This window comes from Sus scrofa, chromosome 14 (genome assembly GCF_000003025.6).
Source record: "Sus scrofa isolate TJ Tabasco breed Duroc chromosome 14, Sscrofa11.1, whole genome shotgun sequence".
In the NCBI taxonomy this organism is placed as follows: Eukaryota; Metazoa; Chordata; class Mammalia; order Artiodactyla; family Suidae; genus Sus; species Sus scrofa.
The window spans coordinates 134,252,969-134,273,100 of NC_010456.5; the positions used below are offsets into that span (position 1 = coordinate 134,252,969).

The 20,132-nt window shown below is 41.7% G+C and overlaps 1 protein-coding gene across 1 annotated transcript in view; it reads left to right on the forward strand.

Moving 5' to 3' along the window:
* The window catches only part of ZRANB1 (zinc finger RANBP2-type containing 1), a 73,909-nt gene continuing 54,735 nt past the window's right edge, over window positions 959-20,132 (forward strand). Inside the window, exon 1 of the mRNA XM_013983854.2 lies at window positions 959-1,139. The gene's annotated coding sequence lies outside the window, so the exon portion shown is untranslated. The remainder of the gene's footprint in view (window positions 1,140-20,132) is intronic.

The following is a 20,132-nucleotide window of genomic DNA, read 5'->3' on the forward strand; positions in this document are numbered from 1 at the left end:
CTTACTCTTGGACTTCACAGAGAAGGCAACCACTAGAAAATCAGTTTACCCAAAACTAGAGTTAGGTAGGAGGTAGTGGTGGTAGTGGAGACTGCACAAAAAGCAGCCTCCATGGCTTAAAAGTTTTTTTTCTTTAATTGAGATATAATTGGCATATAACTTCATGCTTTTTCATGATGTATATGGGTACATATATAATACATACATTATAAATATACACATACACACACATAAATGGATAGCCGTCTCGAAAGCAGGAATAAAAAACAGACGTAAAATATACATAAAGATTAAACTTTCAAAACCTAAATCTTTATCCTCCCTGGTATCAAGACTTTGAAACTCCCTAAGGCAAAGTGAGGCCGAATCGGGCACTAAGGAGTCCGCTCGGGGAGCCTTCGCGGTGGACTTAGAAGGGTGGTGAATCAGTCGCAGGGAAGAGTCACGCGGAGCAGTGCAGCTGCCACGACGCCCTCCGCGCCGCCCAGTCTGCGTCCCCAAACCCTGCGCACGCCGCGCTGGCCCGCCGCCTCCCGGCGCCCTCCGCCCGCCGCCGAGGTCCCGCAGCCCCAGCGGGCCTGCCGCCGCACAGAGGGCGGGGCTCCTCACAATCGGGCCGGGCGCCGGGGTGACGTCACCTTTCCGCGGCCCGCCTTCTGCGCCCGGAAAGAGGCGGCTGCCCATTGGCTGCGCCGCTCGCGGCCTCGGGGCCAATGACAGGGCGGCGAGCGGCGGGGTCCGGCCTTGACGTTGTGCAGCTTGCCGTGGGGTTTATTTGGCTCCGGGGTCCCGCACCGCCGCCATTAGGAGCCCGCAGCGTCCGAGGCCGCCCCCCTCTCTCCCCCCTCCCCCGGCGCCCCCCCCGTCTCCGCGCCTGCTCTCCGCCCCTCTGCCCCTGCCTCCCGCAGCCGGGAGCCGCGCGCGGGCCCGCGGAGACCATGTCCTGACTGAGGGGAGAGGGCGGAGGCGGCAGCAGCGGGGCGGGCGGCGGCGCGGAGGGAGGCGGAGAGGGGCCGGGCTCGGCTCGTTGCCCCGGGCTGCTCCGGGAGTCGCCGCGGCCGTCGCGGCCGCCGGGCGCCGAGCGTCGGACAGGGAGGAGGAGCAGGAGCTGGAGGAGGAGCCGCCGCCGCCGCCGCCAGGTAACCGGGCCCCGGGAGGGCGTCCCGCCGCAGGCCCCTCGCGGCCCCGCCGCGGCCTGCCTGGCCCCTCGCTCCCTGACGGCGCCCAGGCCGCCGGTCTCCCGGGCGGCCCGCCCGCGCCCCCCGAGGCGGCTTCGCAGGCTGGGAGAGGGGAGGGGGCCCGGCCCGGCCCCGCTGTGCTTCCATCTTGGGCTTTCCAGGTGCGGGGACAGGCCCGGGGCTGTGGGAGGGTGGGTCCGCCGGCTTGTTTACCGACCATCGATCAGCCGCGCTGGCTGGACGCGCCGCCGGCCCGGCCACCTCTCTTCCGCCAGATTCCCCCTCCCCCCAACTTCTTTTCCTGCCACCTACGGGCAGATGAGTGGGATTTTGCTCCCATTCTGCAATAGGCCCGAAATACTTGGGTCCGTCGCCACAAGTTGGTGCAGGTTCCCAAACTTGGATTTCGGTCCCTTGGTGGCTTCCTCTCCGCCTCCCGCGGTGGCCTCCACTGGTCGCCTTTTCTGTCTAAGGAAATAAAGGTGGGGGCGACGGGGGTGGGCTGGGGAGGCGGAGCTGGAACTGGTGGAAAGACTGTCTGCCCCTCTCCTCGCAGTTACGCTTGTACAGTGCGACTGGGTGCTATTTTCTCCACTGTGGCTTGGTGTGGGTCATTTCACAGACAAAAGGACTGAAATGCATACTTGCATTAAGCACCAGGGACCTGTTTAGGTTCAGCCTGGAAGTTTGAGCCGGCCCATTATCTTTGAGATACGCTGGTGTTTTGAAACTCTCTCGTTGAGAATTTAGTCTTTCAGTTATTTGATTGCCTTTTCCGTAACTCTGTAGACCCTCAGGTTAAACGCCGTCTCCTCTGCCCAGTATTTTGGTCTGTGTGCTCGCCGTATGATATTTTGTTGTCAGTACATTTAATGTACAAAAATACTCTTTGGGGAACACAGTTGAAGAGAAATCTTTAGCTCTGGGAAACGTTACATAATGAGTGGCTTTTCTCTCTGAGGTCTCTCTTTAGTTGATTTCTTTATCACTTGTGCGACCTCAAGGGTACCCATGTTTTCATCAAACATGGATGACTCAGTGTTCAGAACATAAGCCAGGGGAAACCATAAGGAATTTTGATCTTGGCTTGTGCCAAGGGCCTTAGCAAAGTAATCTAAACTATGTTTGTGAAAAATTAAGCCGGATCGCTCCTCCTGGTTATTAGTCTTATGAATTAAATGAGGTAATTGTGAAGACATGTAGAAACCTGCTGGTCCCTTGACTTTGGATCGTATAACGAGATACGCCGTATCCTCCTTCTACTAAAATTTTATTAAAAATTTTTATAGGGCTGTTAGGGGGACTAAGAGGACAGCAAGGGCACATTTTAATCTTTGGGGAGGATATTATTTGAATGCCATGAGGGGTTTTTATTTCTGTTGATGCTTCAACACCTTTTATTAATGCTTCAGAGCGTTGAGACACCCATTTGTTTACTCTTGAAATGTGCATGGATAGTAGATAACTCATTCGTGGTAGTATAATTTTAATCCTGTGGCCCTTGTACACTGATAAGGGTTAGGGCATGTTAACATTGAAAGTCTCTGAATTAGCATAGTTTCAGAACTCGTGATCCAGTTGTATATTTGAGGTAAATTGCCTCCTGTGCGTAATTGATATAGTGAGAGCTGTTCAGTGTACTTTATACTTGTATTACTTTTATAATAGATGGACACTTTAAATACTTGGGAATCGCAAAAGTAGACCACTGTAGCTTTGTATTTAATTTGATTCAATGTTGAGCCCTGCTGCTCACTTTCCTCCCTCCCGATAATGAGCTCTTGGACCTGGGCTTTGAACACCTTTTCTTAGGGTGGTGTGCGGCTTCACCTGGAATATTTTTGTACATTAAATTTACCCACTAATGCTTTGGGTAAATAATATCTTGCATATTTTAATATTCACCTTCTCACATCTCAACATAAAACTTCGAGAGCACTCCTTGTCACATGCAAAGTAAAGTTTAAGCTCCCTGGTGTGGTTTTCAGGTTTCTCTATAATCTGGCCCTGATCCATTCTTCAGTCTTAACTCTTATTTCTTCCCTTTGTGAACCCTTCCTTCCAGCCAGACTGATTTGTTTGTTGTTCCTGTGAAGTCCTCCTCTTGGCTTTCCTTTGTGCCTTTCTTTGTGCTCTATTCAAGGATCCTCCCTTTACTTTGGGCCCTGTCTCTTGAGAAGCCTTTTTAGCTACTTTAACCCCAAGGGATCTGTTCTCTCCTTTGAGAGACTGTTTTCTTTCTTCTTCTGTTTTTTCCTTAGCATAGGCTAGCCTGGATTTTAGTTTATCTCTTAATGTTTGTTTTTTTTGTTTGTTTGTTTGTTTGTTTTCTTGGCTGCGTGTGTGGCATGTGGAAATTCTTGGGACAGGGATCGAACCTGTGCTACAACAGCAACCCCCGTGGCTGCAGTGAAAACTCTGGATCCTTAACCTGCTGCGCTACACGGAACTACTGCCTTTTCGTGTTTTTATTCTGCTTCCCAAATAAGACTTATGAGGAATGGGTATGAACCCTAACCCTGTATCTATGGAGACCATATATTGAGCATTGAAAATACTGACACATGGTCTGACAGAGTATTTTTAATTATAGTGGTGTTCTAGAATATGCTGTTTGTGGGACCGTGGTGATTTATAAACTATGGCTGTCTCTAAAAAAGATTTATTTATTTATTTATTTGCCAGAATGTTTATGTCTATTAATGTAGTTCTCTTTCTGTAGGGGATGCTCATACTTTGGTAATGATGATGTCTTACTCAAATAAAAATAAGTACCACAGGCCTGTAGTTTACTTCAAATTTGAGTCTGGGGCAGTTCCTTTGATTCGAGTTTGGCACCAGGATACTAAGGGGTATCATTCCATATTTGTATATGGGTACATTTAGCATCATGTGGAGGAGAAAATAATCTGTAGTCTCAGTTTGCATCCTTAACCTTAGATGTTGGCAGCGTGTGTCATTGATCATGAGGCAGAGGAGACTCAGGAGAACGTGTGATTCACGGCTACCTGTCAACACTGTTGGAAGAAGACACAAACAAGCAGGTCCACAGTACTTTTGTAAACCGAGGATAATACATGTAATTATGTAGTACCTGGGTGGTTGCTGATGTAGCTGGAAAATAGGTGTGTATCTTCCTGTTGTGTTCTGAGTGGGAGTGGGAGGCCTGATTTTTTATGGATACATAGGCTCTTGGCAGTAAGTCATCTTGATTCATCCACTGTATCTATGTGGAAACTTGTACGCTTCCTCCAGTTCATCAAAATAGTTTTTCCCCTGAAATTGACTGGGTTTTAGGAAGTAGTTTACATTAAAAACTTTTTTTTAAACTTGAGAAACATTTTTAGTATAATTGAAGCTAACGTTAGTCTGTTAACTTTCCAGAACACTAAGCATTTTTACTCAGGCTACTTGTGTTTGTAAAAGGCGCTTTCATAGAATTACGCTAGCAATTTCACCACTTGAGAAATCTGGATCAGTCAGCATTCTTTGCTTTCTGGGAGGGTGGTATTTTGGTTAAGATTAATTTTTGACAAAAGCCCTATAGTTTGAATTTTAAAATGGAGCTTGATTAGGTAAATTGAATGTAAATTTGATAATTTTCCAGGTGCCTAGTAAATTGAACTTTTTAATAATGAAAAAAGACTATTTTCCGGAGTTCCCATTGTGGATCTGTGGTCTCCGTGAGGATGTGGCTTAAGGATCTGGCGTTGCTTCAAGCTGTGGCATAGGTCACAGATGCGGCTTGGATCTGGTGCTGTGGCTGTGGGTTAGGCCTCAGGTGTAGCTTCGATTCACCCCCAGTCTTGGAACTTCCATGTGCCACAGGTGGGGCTGAAAAAGAAAAAAAAAAAACCCACTAACTTCCTTTATTTTTGTAGGGCAAACCACCCCACCCCTCTCAACCAACACAACATTCTGGTTTTTTATTTTTTACTCTTTGGCAAGTCAAATTTTTATGTGGATTGAATTAACGTAAATAAAAAATATCTCAATGGATAAGGCATTGTTGAAAATCAGTTGCGTATCTTTCTAGTTTTTTTTTTAATAATTTTTAAAAATAACAGCTTGAGGTATACAACTCATTGGTTTTTAGTGTGTTTGCCGAGCTGTGTAACCATTAGCACTTCCCAGCACACTTTGCTCACCCCAGAGAGAGACACTGTACCCGTTTCCAGTCATTCCTCTTTGGTCCCCAGTTCCTGACAATCTTTCATCTACTTTCTGTGAATTTGCCTGTGCTGTACCTTTCCTATAAACGGAATCACACAGTACAGCTGTCCCTCGGTAGTTGCGGGAGATTGGTTCCAGGACCCCTCTTGGATATCAAAATCCAGAGATAATTAAGTCTTTTATATAAAATGGTGACGTCTTTGCATATAACCCACACACATCCTCCTGTATACTTTAAGTCATTCTAGATTACTTATAATAGCTAATACAGTATAAATGCTGTGTAAATAGTTGTTGGCGCGCATAATTCAAGTTTCCCTGTTTGGAACTTTCTGTATATAACCTTTTGTGTCTGGCTTTGTTCACTTAGCTTAATGCTTTCAAGGTTTATCCATGTAGCATGTATCAGAATTTCATTCCTTTTTATGGCTGGAAAATTAATGTTCCATGTATGGATATATATCACATTCTGTTTATATTCAAATGATTGACGGACATGTAGGTAGTTTCCACTTTTGGGCTTTAACGAAATAGGCTGCCATGAACATTTGTGTACAGGCTTTTGTGTGGACATCAGTTTTCATTTCTGTCTGGTATATGCTTAGGAGTGGAATTGCTGGGTCATATGGTAATTCGGTGTTTAGTCTTTGAGGAACTTCTAGACTGTTTTCGAAAGTGGTTCCACCATTTTACATTTCTACCAGCAGCATGAAGGTTCCGTTTCTCTGCATCGACCCTTCTTGTTATTGTCTGTTTTTATTACAGTCTCCTAGAGAGGTAGCATCTCCTCATTTTTATTGGCCTTTCCTAGTGGCTGTGGTATTGAATATCTTTTTATTTGCTTATTGGCCATTTTTGTATCTGTAAAGAAATGTCTATTCCAGTCTTTTGTCCATTTTTCATTTGGGTTGTCTTTTTATTGAATTGTAAGATTATTTATATATTCTGGATATAAGATATAAGATTTGCAAATGATTTGCAGATATTTCCTCCTTTTCTGTAGGTTATCTTTTCACTTTCTTGATGGTGTCCTTTGAAGCACAAAAGGTTTTAGTTTTAATGTAGTCCAGTCTTTCTCTTTTGTCACTTGTGTTTTTGTTTGTTTTTTGGCTGTGCCCGTGGCATGGGGAAGTTCCTAGGCTTGGGATCAAACCCAAGCCACAGCAGTGATAGCACTGAATCCTTAACTGCTAGGCCACCAAGGGACTTGTGCTTTTGGTGTCATCTCTGAGAAACCATTGTCTAATCTAAGGGCAAGAAGATTTGCATCTGTGTTTTCTTCCAGGAATTTTAGTTTTAGCTCTTATGTTTAGGTTTTTGATAATTTTGAGTTAAGCTTTATATATAATATGAGGTAGAGGGCTCCAGCTTAATTATTTTGCATATGGCTGTCTAGTTATCCAAGCACTGTTTGCTGAAACTTAGTTAGCTTTAATAATGTAATTATTCTCAACTATAAATTATTATTGCAAGACAGCATTCCCTCAATGTATGAAGAAAGTATCCTTACTTTGCAGATGGAGAAAAGAATTTTTCCTTAGTGTTGCACGTTACGTTGCAGCAGTAGCCTGGTGATTGGAATTCTGAAGGCAAGACATCGTTTCTGTACTTTTTTTTTTTTTTTTGCTTTTTAAGCCCTCACCTGCAGCATATGGAGGTTCCCAGGCTAGGGGTCGAATTGGAGCTGTAGCTGCTGACCTCTGCCATAGCCACAGCAACGCTAGACCCGAGCCTCGTCTGTGACTTACACACAGCTCATGGCAACCTTAAGCCCGAACCTTAACCCACTGAGCAAAGTCAGGGATTGAACCCGAAACTTCACGGTTCTTAGTCGGATTTGTTTTTGCTGTGCCACAATGGGAACTCCATTTTTTATAATTTTTTTTTTTTTTTTTTTTTTTTTTTTTTTTTTTGTCTTTTTGCTATTTCTTGGGCCGCTCCCGCGGCATATGGAGGTTCCCAGGCTAGGGGTCTAATCGGAGCTGTAGCCCACCGGCCTACGCCAGAGCCACAGCAACGCGTGATCCGAGCCGCATCTGCAACCTACACCACAGCTCACGGCAACGCCGGATCGTTAACCCACTGAGCAAGGGCAGGGATCGAACCCGCAACCTCATGGTTCCTAGTCGGATTCGTTAACCACTGCGCCACGACGGGAACTCCCATTTTTTATAATTTTTAACAAACCACTTCTAAATCCTTTTCTGGTTGGGGCGGGTAATTAACTTTGGGTAATTAACTTCTTTTTTTTTGATATTTAATGACGCTAAAGTTTGTTTTTAACCGGGAACAATAGCATTTTGTAGGACTACTTTTGACCAGTCTTTGTTTAGAATACTATCCTTTGATACCAGTGGAATATTCATTTGTTTTTTATTGACTGAATGATTTGTGAGCAACTTTTTCATAGCAGACACTGTTTATAGAGACATAAAAGTGAATTTTTTCCAGTTGATCATTGGAAACAAACCATAATCCACTAAACTAAGTGTTTGTTGTCTTAGTGGTAAAGAAACAACCAAATTTAGCACAAGATTAGGATTGGGTGAAGAAGGGCTTTGCAGAAGTGGGTACATTTGGAGTTCCTGTGTGGCTCTGTTGGTTAAGAACTCGATGTTGTCTCTGAGGATCATTGGTTAGGGATTAGGTGTGGCTGCAAGCTTTTGTGTAGGTCACAGATGCGGCTTGGATCTGGTGGTGTTGTGGCTGTGGCGTAGACCTGCAGCTGCAGCTCCGATTTGACCCCTGGTCTGGGAACCTCCATATGCTGCAGGTGTGGCTGTTTAACAACAACAACAAAAAAAGACGACGACGACGTGGGAACATTTGCACTAGTCCTTGAAGAGGGAATAATAGGTTTCTAGGTATATAAAACCAGGTAAGAATGGGAGGGCGGGGGCAGGGCGGGGGGGGGATGTGTGCAGAAGCAGTCATGTGAGTGAAGGCGTGGAGACGTGAAAATTACATGTCACATATGCATATAAGGACCAGCAGAAGGAACAGTGTGGCAGAGCTGTGGAAGAGGTCGGAATGGCATTTCAAGCACTTGGATGTGAGTGTCTTGTTCCTTCTCCAGTCCCTGATCCTCGTTTTCCCCTAGAGCTAGTGTTGTCCCCGGAGCTGGGAATTAGGAAGAAGTGACGCTCTTCAGTGTGGGTCATCTTCACAGGTGGAAGAGGAAAGGTTCTCTCTTTCTCTCTCTCTCTCTTTCGTGTGTGTGTGTGTGTGGCGGGGGGGGAAGATGTTAGAGGATATTGTATTAAGTTTAAAATGTGAAGGCATTGTTTTTATAGAAATTCATTCAACAAATTAAGTTAATAATTTTGGGGCATCTGCTATGTGATCTAAGGTTGTTTAGGATTTGCATAAGGTAGGTCACCTGAAAGGTTATTTTACCAAGTTAGAACATTTAATAATGGCTTGCTCAGTGTTAGGCATTTTAAAGAGTAACTCTGCTAGAGGCTGAGATACTCCTACAAACAAGACATGGTCTCTGTTACTTGTACTTACATTTTAGTGTAGAGAGCACAAACCCGGTAAAACAAAAAGAAAAAACCCAGACCAAGCCGGGACAGTGCTAAGTGCTCTACAGATAATGTAATGAAAGTTGGGTGATGTGCTGGAGAATGACCTCAGTCTGGTCAGGGAAGATCTTTGAGAGGAGGTGATATTTAAACCTGGTTTCAGTGACAAAAGCTGGCTGTTTGAAAATCTGGGGAAAGAGCAATCTAGGCAGAGATTTCTAATAGAAAACTCTTAGTGTGAGAATGAGCTTGCTTGTAAAAGGAACAGAATAAAATCCACTTTCATGTAAAGATTTGCAAGAAAGGCTGGGGAACTTTAGTTTTTTTCTGAGTGGGTTGGGAAGCCATTGGAGGATTTTAAGTCCTTGCATTGTGACCTGGTTGATGTTTCTAAAGTGTCCATCTGGCTTGTATGTAAGGGTGCTGGATAGAGTGGAAGCAGCAAGATTAGCAGGGAAGCTAATGTGGTCATCCACAGGGGAGCTGGTGGTGACTGGGATAGGGGCTTGGTAGGGTCGTCTGGAGAAAAATTCAAATTTCGGGACTTGTTTCTCAGGGGGTGTCAATGCCTTGTAGTAGCTAGAGATAGTGACTATACAGTCAATCCAGTTGTAAGCTAATACTCACGTTTTCTTCCGGGGAAATGTTTTTGTAACCTTGGAAGGCTGTGGTGCATGTCTGAGAGAAAACAGGAGTCAGAACCTGGGCTTTATGTCCTAAACTTTGTGACCATGAACAAGTCATTTCACCTTTCCTGGAGCCGCAGATTCCTTGTTGTGAAAATGAAAAGACTTGCATGTCAGGGGGATGCTGGGATACCTTATAGGAAAGTACCTGAGGGTTCTGAGGATTAAGTGGGATAAAACAAGTGTTCTGTGACCTAAGCTGCGTATAAAATTTAAGGTGGTGTTATTTCAAGCTGACATTTGTTCGTAATATTAATTACAGGATATGGATCTTGAGATTACTGGTGTTTGTTAGCCCCTGTGTGAAGACAAGGCTTTATAATTTTTTCTCATGAAGAGGTTTGGGTTTTCAGGATTTGGCCAATATCCCTGATTCAGTAAGAGGTGGAGAGGTTCATGAAGTCGCATCTGAGAAGCGCAGTACATTTTTCTCTGTGAAATGTCAAGTGATGGAACTGGATCTTCCCATGGTAAAATATAGTAGATTTCACCTAAATAATGCTTTGGTGAAAGGCAGCACTAAATCACTGAAGGAAAATATTATAGGGTGTTATTGACACGCATGTGTGTTTGTGTTTGGAGGGCTCTTTTTTGTCCTGTTTAGGATTTTTAACTTTAGTGGGTGTTGAAAATTTTAAAGCTGCCGAATAGCCGCACCAGGAAGATGATGATGCTTTTTCACAGAGTCTCTGGCAGAGACGTGGGCCAGTTAGAATAGTAAGTAAAAAAGTTGAGGAGAGCAATGACGAACTAGGCCTTAGTGGTGGGGAAGAAAGAAGGGACAGTTCTTGAGAAGGTTTTGGGATACAGGAGGCCACATTTATTCTCACGTAAAAGGGCTGTTGTGTGCCTATTTCATGGTTTTTGTCAGAAAAAAAGAGGTATATGAAAGTTTTTTAAATCATAAGGTTTATTGTGTGGTGTGGATAGAATGTAAATATAAATATATCTTTCCCACAGAACTGTTTGAAAGTAAGTTGCAGACTTGATATCCCTTAATCTCTGAATATTTCAGTGTGTTTTTCTGAGAAAACAAGAGCTTCCTCTTATGTAACTACAATATAATTATTAAAGTCAGGAAATAAACATTGTGTGATTAATTCTTATAAGAATAAGATTCTATAAATCTTACTTATTAATAAGTGTTGTCAGTTGTTCCATTAATGTTCTTTGTAAAGACAAAAGGTCTCAGATCATGGGTTATAGTCTGTTGCCATGTTTTTAATATGTTTAATATGTTCCTTTAATTGGAATAATAAAGTCCTTGTTTTTCATGATATTGATGTTTTTGAAGACTAGTACTAGTAATTTTGTATCAAGTCTCTTAATACGGCTTTCTCTGATGTTTTTCGTTTTTCTTTTCTTTTTTTTTTTTTTTTGTCTTTTGTCCTTTTAGGGCTGCACCCACAGCACATGGAGGTTCCCAAGCCCCGGGTCTAATCTGAGCTGTAGCCCCCGGCCTACACCAGAGCCACAGCAGCGTGGGATCCGAGCCGTGTCTGTGACCTAAACCACAACTCACGGCAATGCCAGATCCTTAACCTGCTGAGCGAGGCCAGGGATCGAACCCTCAACCACATGATTCCTAGTTGGATTCGTTTCTGTTGTGTCATGACAGGAACTTCCTCTGATGTTTTTTAATGATTAGAGTCAGAGGATGCACTTTTTGGCAAGAATACCGCAGAGGTGACATTGTGTTCTTAGTACAACACATCAAAAGGCAAATGATGTCATTACTGGTGTGGTTAACTCTGATTACTTTGGTTAAGGTGTTTACCAGGTTTTGTAACATACCAGCTATCATTATTGGGAAATACTTGGCGACTGTGTAAATATCCTGTTAATCCTCAAAGTTTCACCCACTAGTTTTAATATTGGTTGGTGATTCTTTTCTGAATCTATTGTAAAGACTGCCAAATAGTGAGTTTCCGATCCAGTTATTTATTTTGCATTTAAAAATTTTTTACTGTCATTTATGTGAATGCTGGAGTTGATCAAGATTTGGCCTGTAGGGGCCCTTCATGCTAATTTGTTTTTTTATTTCAAAATTTTAGTTGTGAATTTAAAAAGCATTGTTAAAAAGTAGTCTTGGATTTCCCATTGTTGCTCAGCAGGTTAAGAACCCGACATAGTGTCCTTGAAGATGCAGGCTCAGTGAGTTAAGGATCTGCTGTTGTTGCAAGCTGCAGTGCAGAGTCTCAGATACGGCTTGGATCTGACCCCAGCCACGGGAATTTCTGTGTGCTGCAGGTGCAGTCGCAAAGAGGGGGGGAAAAGTAAAAGTAGTCTTTATTTTTTATAGCAGTTTAGGTTCACAGCAAAATTGAGCAGAAGGAACAGAGCTCTTACGTCGCTTCCTTCACACGTGTATACTTTCTCCCACTATCAACATCCTGCAGCAGAATGGTACCCTTGTTATGGCGGTGAATCTACCTTGTCACATAATTATCCCCGGAGTCCCTCCCGAGTTTACATTAGGGCTCACTCTTTGCGTGTACATTTTATGGGTTTTGACAAATGTGTAATGACATACCCACCATTGTAGTAGCATACAGAATAGTTTCACTGCCCTAAAAATCCTCAAGTTCTGCCTGTTCATCCCTCTCTCTCCCCAGCCCCTGGCATCTCCTTTTTTTTTTTTTTTTTTTTGGTCTCTGTAGTTTTGCCTTTACAGAATGTTATGTAGTTGGAATCAGACAGTATTTTGCCATTTCAGATTGGCTTCTTTCACTTGGTAATGTCCATTTAAGATTCTTCTATGTCTTTTCATAGCTTAATAGCTCATTTATTTTTAGTGCTGAATAATATTTTATTGGGTGTTCCACAGTTTATTCACCTACTGGATGTTGGTTGCTTGCAGTGTTTTAGCAATTGTGAATAGAGCTGCTGTAAACATCCACGTGCAGGCTTTCGTGTAGACATAAATTTTCAGCTCCTTTGGGTAAATACTGACATTCACAATTGCTGGGTCATGTGGTAAGAATATGTTTAGTTTCCTAAGAAACTACAGAACTCTTTTACCAACTGGCCTGTACATCTTTGCATTTCTGTCATCAGTGAATGAGAATTCCTATTGCTCTGTATTCTCATCAGCATTTGCTGTTGTTGTTGTTCTGGAGTTTGGCCATTCTAACAGGTGTGTAGTGGTAGCTCATTGCTATTTTAATTTGCAGTTCCCTAATGAGGTATAATGTTGAGCATCTTTTTTTATATGCTTGTTGCCATTTGTATATCTTCTTTGGTGAAGTGTGTTTAGATCTTTGCCCATGTTTTAATTAGGTTGTTTATTTTCTTACGGTTGAGTTTCAAGAGTTTGTATAGTTTGGACAGTAGTCCTTTATCAGATATGTCTTTTGCAAATATTTTCTATTTTTTGGCTTATCTTGCCATTTTCTTGACAGTGTCTTTTGTAGAACAGAAAATTTTTACTTTTAACAAATCAGTTTATCAAGTGTTTCTTTCATGGATTGTGTCTTTGGTGTTTTATCTAAAAAGTCATTAGTGTTTTATCTAAAAAGCCAAGGTCATTTGGATTTCCTTTCATGTTATCATTTAGGAATTTTACATAATTCTGCATGTTACATTGAGGTCTGCGGTCCATTCTGAGTTAGTTTTTATGAAGGATGTGAGGTCTGTAGCTAGTCTTTTTTTTTTTTTTTTTTTGCATGTAGGTGACTGGTGGTTTTAGCACTTTCTTGAAAAGACTTTCTTTTCTCCTTTACTTCTTTGTCAGAGATCAGTTGACTGTATATGTGGATCTATTTCTGGGCTCTCTTTTCTTTTCTATTGATCTGTTTTTCGGTTCTTTCTCCAGTACTACAGAGTCTTGGTTATTGTAGCTGTATAGTAAGTCTAGAAGTCAGGGTAGGGAATTTCCGTTGTGGCTCAGCGGGTTAAGAACCCAACATAGTGTCCTTGAGAATGTGGGTTCTATCCCTGGCCTTGCTCAGTGGGTTAAGGATCCAACGTTGCCACAAAGGTCCAAGATGCGCTTGGATCTAGCATTGCTGTGGTTGTGGCATAGGCCTCAGCTGTGGCTCAGATTCGACCCCTAGCTGGGGAACTTCCGTATGCTGCAGGTGCAGCCATAAAAAGAAAAAAAAAGTCAGGGTAGTTAGTTCTCTGACTTTTTCCCCCCTTCAGTACTGTGTTGGTTATTTTTACTATGTTGGTTGTTCTGAGCATTGTGCTTCTCCGTATAATTTTAGAATCAGTTTGTTGATACCTACAACATAACTTGTAATTTTGATTGCAGTTGTATTGAATCTTTTGATAAAATGGGGGAGAGCTGAACTTTTGGCGATATTGAGTCTTTCTATCTATGAACATGGAGTGTTTCCATTTACTTAGTTCTTGGATTTCTTTATCAGAGTTTGTTAGTTTTCTTCATATAGATCTTACACATATTTTGATTTGTACTTAAGTAATTCAGTTTTTGGGGTGCTAATGTAAATGGTGTTATGTTTTTAATTTAAAATTTCATAAGCAATTAGCCATGTTCCCTGCAGCCTTGTTATGATCATGTATTAGCTGTAGGAGTTTTGTCTTTTCTTTTGGATTTTCTACATAGAGAATCATGTCATCTCTGAATAAAGACAATTTTATTTCTCCCCAATCTGTTTTCTTTTCATTTCCTTTTCTTGTTTTACAGTGTTAGCTGGAAAATGGCGAAAGGGAACATCCTTGTTTTATTACTGATATCGGCTGGAACGTTTCTAGTTTCTCACCATTAAGTATGATATTAGGTGTAGGTTTTTTGTACACACTCTTTATCACATTGAGAAGTTTCCCCTGGGGAGTTCCTGTCATGGCTCAGTGGAAACAAATCTGACTATCATCCATGAGGACACAGGTTCAATCCCTGGCCTCACTCAGTGGGTTAAGGATCTGGCGTGGCTGTGGTGTAGGCCAGCAGCTACAGCTCTGATTCGACCCCTAGTCTGGACCTCCATATGCCACGAGTGCAGCCCTAAAAAGACAAAAAAAAAAAAAAGGTTCCCCTGACACCTGCTGGGAGTTTTTTTGGTTGTTGTTGTTGGATTTTTCTGCATGTATTAATGTGCTTTTGTGATTTTTTTTCTTTATTATCTTTTTGGTATGTTAATTGATTTTTGAACATCGAACTAGTCTTAGTCTTGGTCATCTGGAATAAACCCCACTTGGTTGTCATGTAGAATTCTTTTTTATACACCCCTGGATTTGATTTCTTAATAGTTTGTTGAGGGTTTTTGCATCTGTGTTTGTGAGAGACATTGAAAAGACAGATTTTTGTCATTTCAGTCTAAGTCTATCTTAGTTTAATGAAGTGTGATATTCATCTGCAAGTTTATCATGAATGGAACTTTGGTTCGTATTTTGATATATTTCTTCTCTTTTGTGAGTTGTAAAAAGAAGCTATATTCGTAAGTTTTCTAAATGTTTTAACTTTGCTTCCCGAACATAACCTGAGATGTTTTATTAGTAGATTCAAAAATCATAAAATTGTTCTATAAAACTGCTACAAAAGTTTGCAAATGCTTGCTCTTATTTTCTCTACAGACGGGTAAACCACTTGTAGAATATTATAGGTCCCTGGACCAAGTTTTGAATAGCAGTCTTAACAGTATACAGTATACTGATTATTGCTTCTTTTCTTTTCTTTTTGTCTTTTCTAGGAGCACATCCACGGCATATGGAGGTTCCCAGGCTAGGGGTCTAATCAGAGTTGTAGCCACCGGCCTACGCCAGAGCCACAGCAACTCGGGATCTGAGCCGCTTCTGTGACCTACACCACAGCTCACGGCAACACCAGATCGTTAACCCGCTGAGCAAGGCCAGGGATCAAACCTGCAACCTCATGGTTTGTAGTCGGATTTGTTAAGCACTGAGCCACGACGGGAACTTCTACAGCTTCTTTTCTAGTTTTAGCAATCTAAGCTTTAATTTTTAGCCTAGAACAGCATTTGTTTCTTTCTTGATAGATTTTTAAAATTTCATTATGAAAATTTTCAACATACACATATAGAGAGACTAGGAGAATGAGTTCTCATGTATCCATCACCAGTGGCCAGTCTTTTTTTTGTTTATATTCTTGTTGCTTCTTCCCAGTGAATTATTTTAAAGCAAATTCAAGACATCTTATAACATTGTAAATAACTGAGTATGTCTTTTAAGAGAAAAATATTCTTTGAAAAACAGGTACCATACTGTAGTAACACCTTAAAATTTTTAATAACTTTTTATTATCAAATCAGTGTTCAGGAGTTCCTGTTGTGGCTCAGCAGGTTAAGAACCTGACATAGTGTCAGTGAGGATGTGGGTTCAATTGCTGGCCTTGATCAGGGATTGCCACAAGCTGTGGTGTAGGTCACAGATGGGGCTCGAATCTGGTGTTGCCATGTTTGTAGTGTAGGCCTGCAGCTGTGGCTCCAATTTGACCATTAGCCCGGAAATTTCCATATGCTGCAGGTTTGTCCATAAAAAGAAAAAAAAAATCAGTGTTCAAATTATTTTTTAGTGTGTGTGTAAATTTTCATATGCACACACCCATAGGAATTTGCTGGTTGTATCTGTGCAGAATCTGAGCCTCTATCCCCTGTGATCCTATAAACTGGTAGTTAGATCTAGAAGCTTGATCACATTCAGGTCTGATAGTTATTATCATTAGGCATGGATAATTCATAAGTGGTATCGTGTATGAATGTATGATAGCTTTGTTTATTTCTTTATTTTAATTTCTAATCTTTTTTGGCTCTGCCTGTGGCCTGTAGAAGTTCCCGGGACAGGGACAGAATCCATGCCACAGCAGCAGCCTGAGCCACTGCTGTGATAACACTGGATCTTTATTCTACTGTGCCACATGGGAGTTCTGATAGCTTTGTTTTAGGAACAGGATTTAATTAATTAATTAATTAATTTTTCTTTTCAGGGCTGCAACCGCAGCATATGGAGGTTCCCAGTCTAGGGGTCTAATTGGAGCTATAGCTGCTGGCCTACACCATAGCCTTAGCAACGCAGGATCCAAGCCATGTCTGCGACTTACACCATAGCTCACGGCAACACAGGATCCTTAACCCACTGAGCGAGGTCAGGGATCGAACCGAAACCTCATGATTCCTGGTTGGATTCGTTTCCCACTGTGCCATGATGGGAACTCCTAGAAACAGGATTTTAAATAGATCTGTTGGGTGATAACATTAACTTAACATTAAATGTATATTTTTAAATTTGAGCTTGACTGTCAGAACTTGTCACAGATGGAGCAGGGAAGATGTTTTCATTATCTTTGGAAATAAAGTATTTGCAAAGTGAATTCAAGAAACAAGATTTTAATGTGAGTCTTTACGTAGAAGAATACGAGTCTTTGCAAGTTGGAGTTTAGTGAAGTATGTGTTAAAAAGTTTTTTTTTTGTTTTTTTTTTTAAGTTTACTTGTTTAGATATGGTGTGTCATTAGTCATTTGGGAAAGACTATTTTGTGAGAAACTCAGTACAGTTTAGAAGTAGTCCAGATTCTGGATAATGGGAGTAAGTGACCATGGGCCGTAGTATAAATGTATGTTTATTATGTTGTCTGCTGTACAGACCTTGGAGCCAGAAGGCCCAGGTTCAAATCCTGGCTTTGCCATTTAGTAGCTTTGTGACTTTAGGCAAGTTACACAACTTTTCTCTTCCTGTTCCCAGTCTCTAAAATTGGAGATAATAAAAGCACCTGTTTCATAGGGTTCTGAGGATTTTATTAATGTATGTGTACAGTGCTTAGAACAATGTCTGCCTACAGTAAACGCTTAAGTTTTAGCTATTTTCTTCTCAGTTGGACAAGGCCAACCCTGGCAAAATTGTGAAATAGAGTTGGCCAGGACATTCACCCACCTCTAATGGTTGGGTAAGCAGTCCTTTTATTCCTCTGCTACCTTTGGCATTTCTTCCCAGGCTGCCCTTTGCTAAATGTTTGCCTACTTACTCTCCTGGTCTCTCCAATGAAAATCCAACTCAAAATCCCTGCCCTCTTTTCCTGTTGTTCAGTACAGTAGGAATTGTGAGAAAAGTAATCTCATTGAATGACTTCACATTATTAATAAATGACATTTTTAAATAGCTTGCACTGAAGTTTTTGTTTTGTTTGCTTTTTTTTTTTTTTTTTTTTGGGCTGCACCCATGGCATATGGAAGTTCCCAGGCTAGGGGTCGAATCAGAGCTACAGCTGCAGCTTATGGCAATGCCAGATCCTTAACCCACTGAGTGAGGCCGGGGGTCGAACCTGCATTGTCATGGATCCTAGTGGGATTCATTACCCCTGAGCCACCACCAGAACTCCTAAAATAAGTATTTTAAGTCCGATAACTTTAATGGATTGGAAATTAGGAAAAATGACAAAGAAATTTGTTAGAATTGAAGTGTTGGGAACAAAGATGTTTTTGGACAAGGTGGTAGCTCTGAGTTAGTTTTGCCTTGGAATATTTCATTCATTTGGTTCTGCCACTTTTCACATCATTTTCTTTCTTTTATACCAGAACTCATTATTTGTAACCCTCCTTTTCTCTGTCACACAGATAACGTAGTGTTTGGTAAGGGCCTTCAGTTGAACTGGGTTTAGTAGTGAATCTTGGTTCCTATCGATATTGTTAATTGGGACTATTCTGTTTGTTGTGAACAGAGAATGGATAAGATAATGAAAGAAATCAAACTCTGAATGAAGTAGCATGTGCAAAGCTCTTGTAAAAGTTGTTTTATTATATTTTAAATGCTGGATTGATATGTGCCCTTGGAGATAATCTCCCTACTTCTGTGCATGCTTCAGAAAGCTATAGTTGGAGTCCCCATCGTGGCGCAGTGGTTAACGAATCCGACTAGGAACCATGAGGTTGCGGGTTCGGTCCCTGCCCTTGCTCAGTGGGTGAACGATCCGGTGTTGCCGTGAGCTGTGCTGTAGGTTGCAGACGCGGCTCGGATCCCGCGTTGCTGTGGCTCTGGCGTAGGCCGGTGGCTACAGCTCCGATTAGACCCCTAGCCTGGGAACCTCCATATGCCGTGGGAGCGGCCCAAGAAATAGCAAAAAGACAAAAAAAAAAAGAAAAAAAAGAAAAAAAAGCTGTAGTTATCTTTCATCTAATTAAATTGCAGGTGTTCTGAGCACAAGGACAGTGTTTTATCTAGTCATATCTCTCCAAGTTTCTGAGTGTGTAGTAGACCTTCAGTAACTTGTCATAGATTGTTAACTATTTGTTAGGGGTTATAATTTGGGGGTACATGATTGACCTGTGATGTCTCTGAAATTGTTTAAAGGAATCATGCTAAGATAGGTTCTCCAGTAGCTCAAGATCGATCAATCTGTCTACCTGTCACCCTTCCTTCCTTTCTTGTTACTATGTGGGAACTGAAGGGCACAGAGGAAATTAGTGAAGTTACAGATAAAGCCCTACTACGTCAAGAGGTAGAATTCCCCCTGAAATGACTAGAAGATAAGTTAAAAGGAGCATTGCTATTGTTTCATGTGAGATTTGACACACCGTAGATTAACTTTGTGTCCCTATATCTTCTTCCATTCTAATCAATGGATAGCTAATTATGTTTAAAAGAAAAACCAATAGCATTGTAGCCTTTATTACTGTTTTTCCTAATTCATGAGTTGGCTTATTGAAATGACAACTTTGTAGTCTTTGTTATAATTTAAATTTTTTATTACTCGAATGAATTTATCACATCTGTAGTTGTATAATGATCATAACAATCTGATTTCACAGGATTTCCATCCCACAGCCCAGGCACATCCCCCCACCCCCCAAACTGTCTCCTCCGGAGACCATAAGTTTTTCAATGTCTGTGAGTCAGCATCTGTTCTGCAAAGAAGTTCCGTCTGTCCTTTTTTCAGATTCCCCATGTCAGTGTAAGCATTGGATGTTGGTGTCTCATTGTCTGACTGACCTCACTTAGCATGATAATTTCCAGGTCCATCCACGCTGCTAAAAATGCTGGTATTTCATTCCTTTTAATGGCTGAGTAATATTCCATTGGTGTATATGGACCACACCTTCTGGATCCACTCCTCTGTCGATGGACATTTAGGTTGTTTCCATGTCTTGGCTATTGCAAATAGTGCTGCAATGAACATCGGAGTTCATGTGTCTTTGCAAGTCATGCTTTTCTCTGGATAGATGCCCAGGAGTGGGATTGCTGGATCAAAGGGTAGTTCTATGTTTAGTTTTCTGAGGCATCTCCATACTGCTTTCCACAGTGGTTGCACCAATTTACAATCCCACCAACAGTGTACTAGGGTTCCTTTTTCTCCACACCCTCTCCAGCACTTGCTGTTTGTAGACTTTTGGATGATGGCCATTCTGGCTGGTGTAAGGTGGTACCTCAGAGTGGTTTTGATTTGCATTTCTCTAAGAATGAGTGACGTTGAACATCTTTTCATGTGTTTCTTGGCCATCTGTTATAGTTTAAAGACAGGTTTGGTTGGAATGAAGTTAGATGTACTGGTTCTACTGGTAATTGCCCTAGTTAATTAAGGCATGTGCCAGTAAGGCCAAGGTCACCATGACAAATGTTCTGTTATTTTAACTAAATTTATTTTGTCCAGCTTGTCCAAAC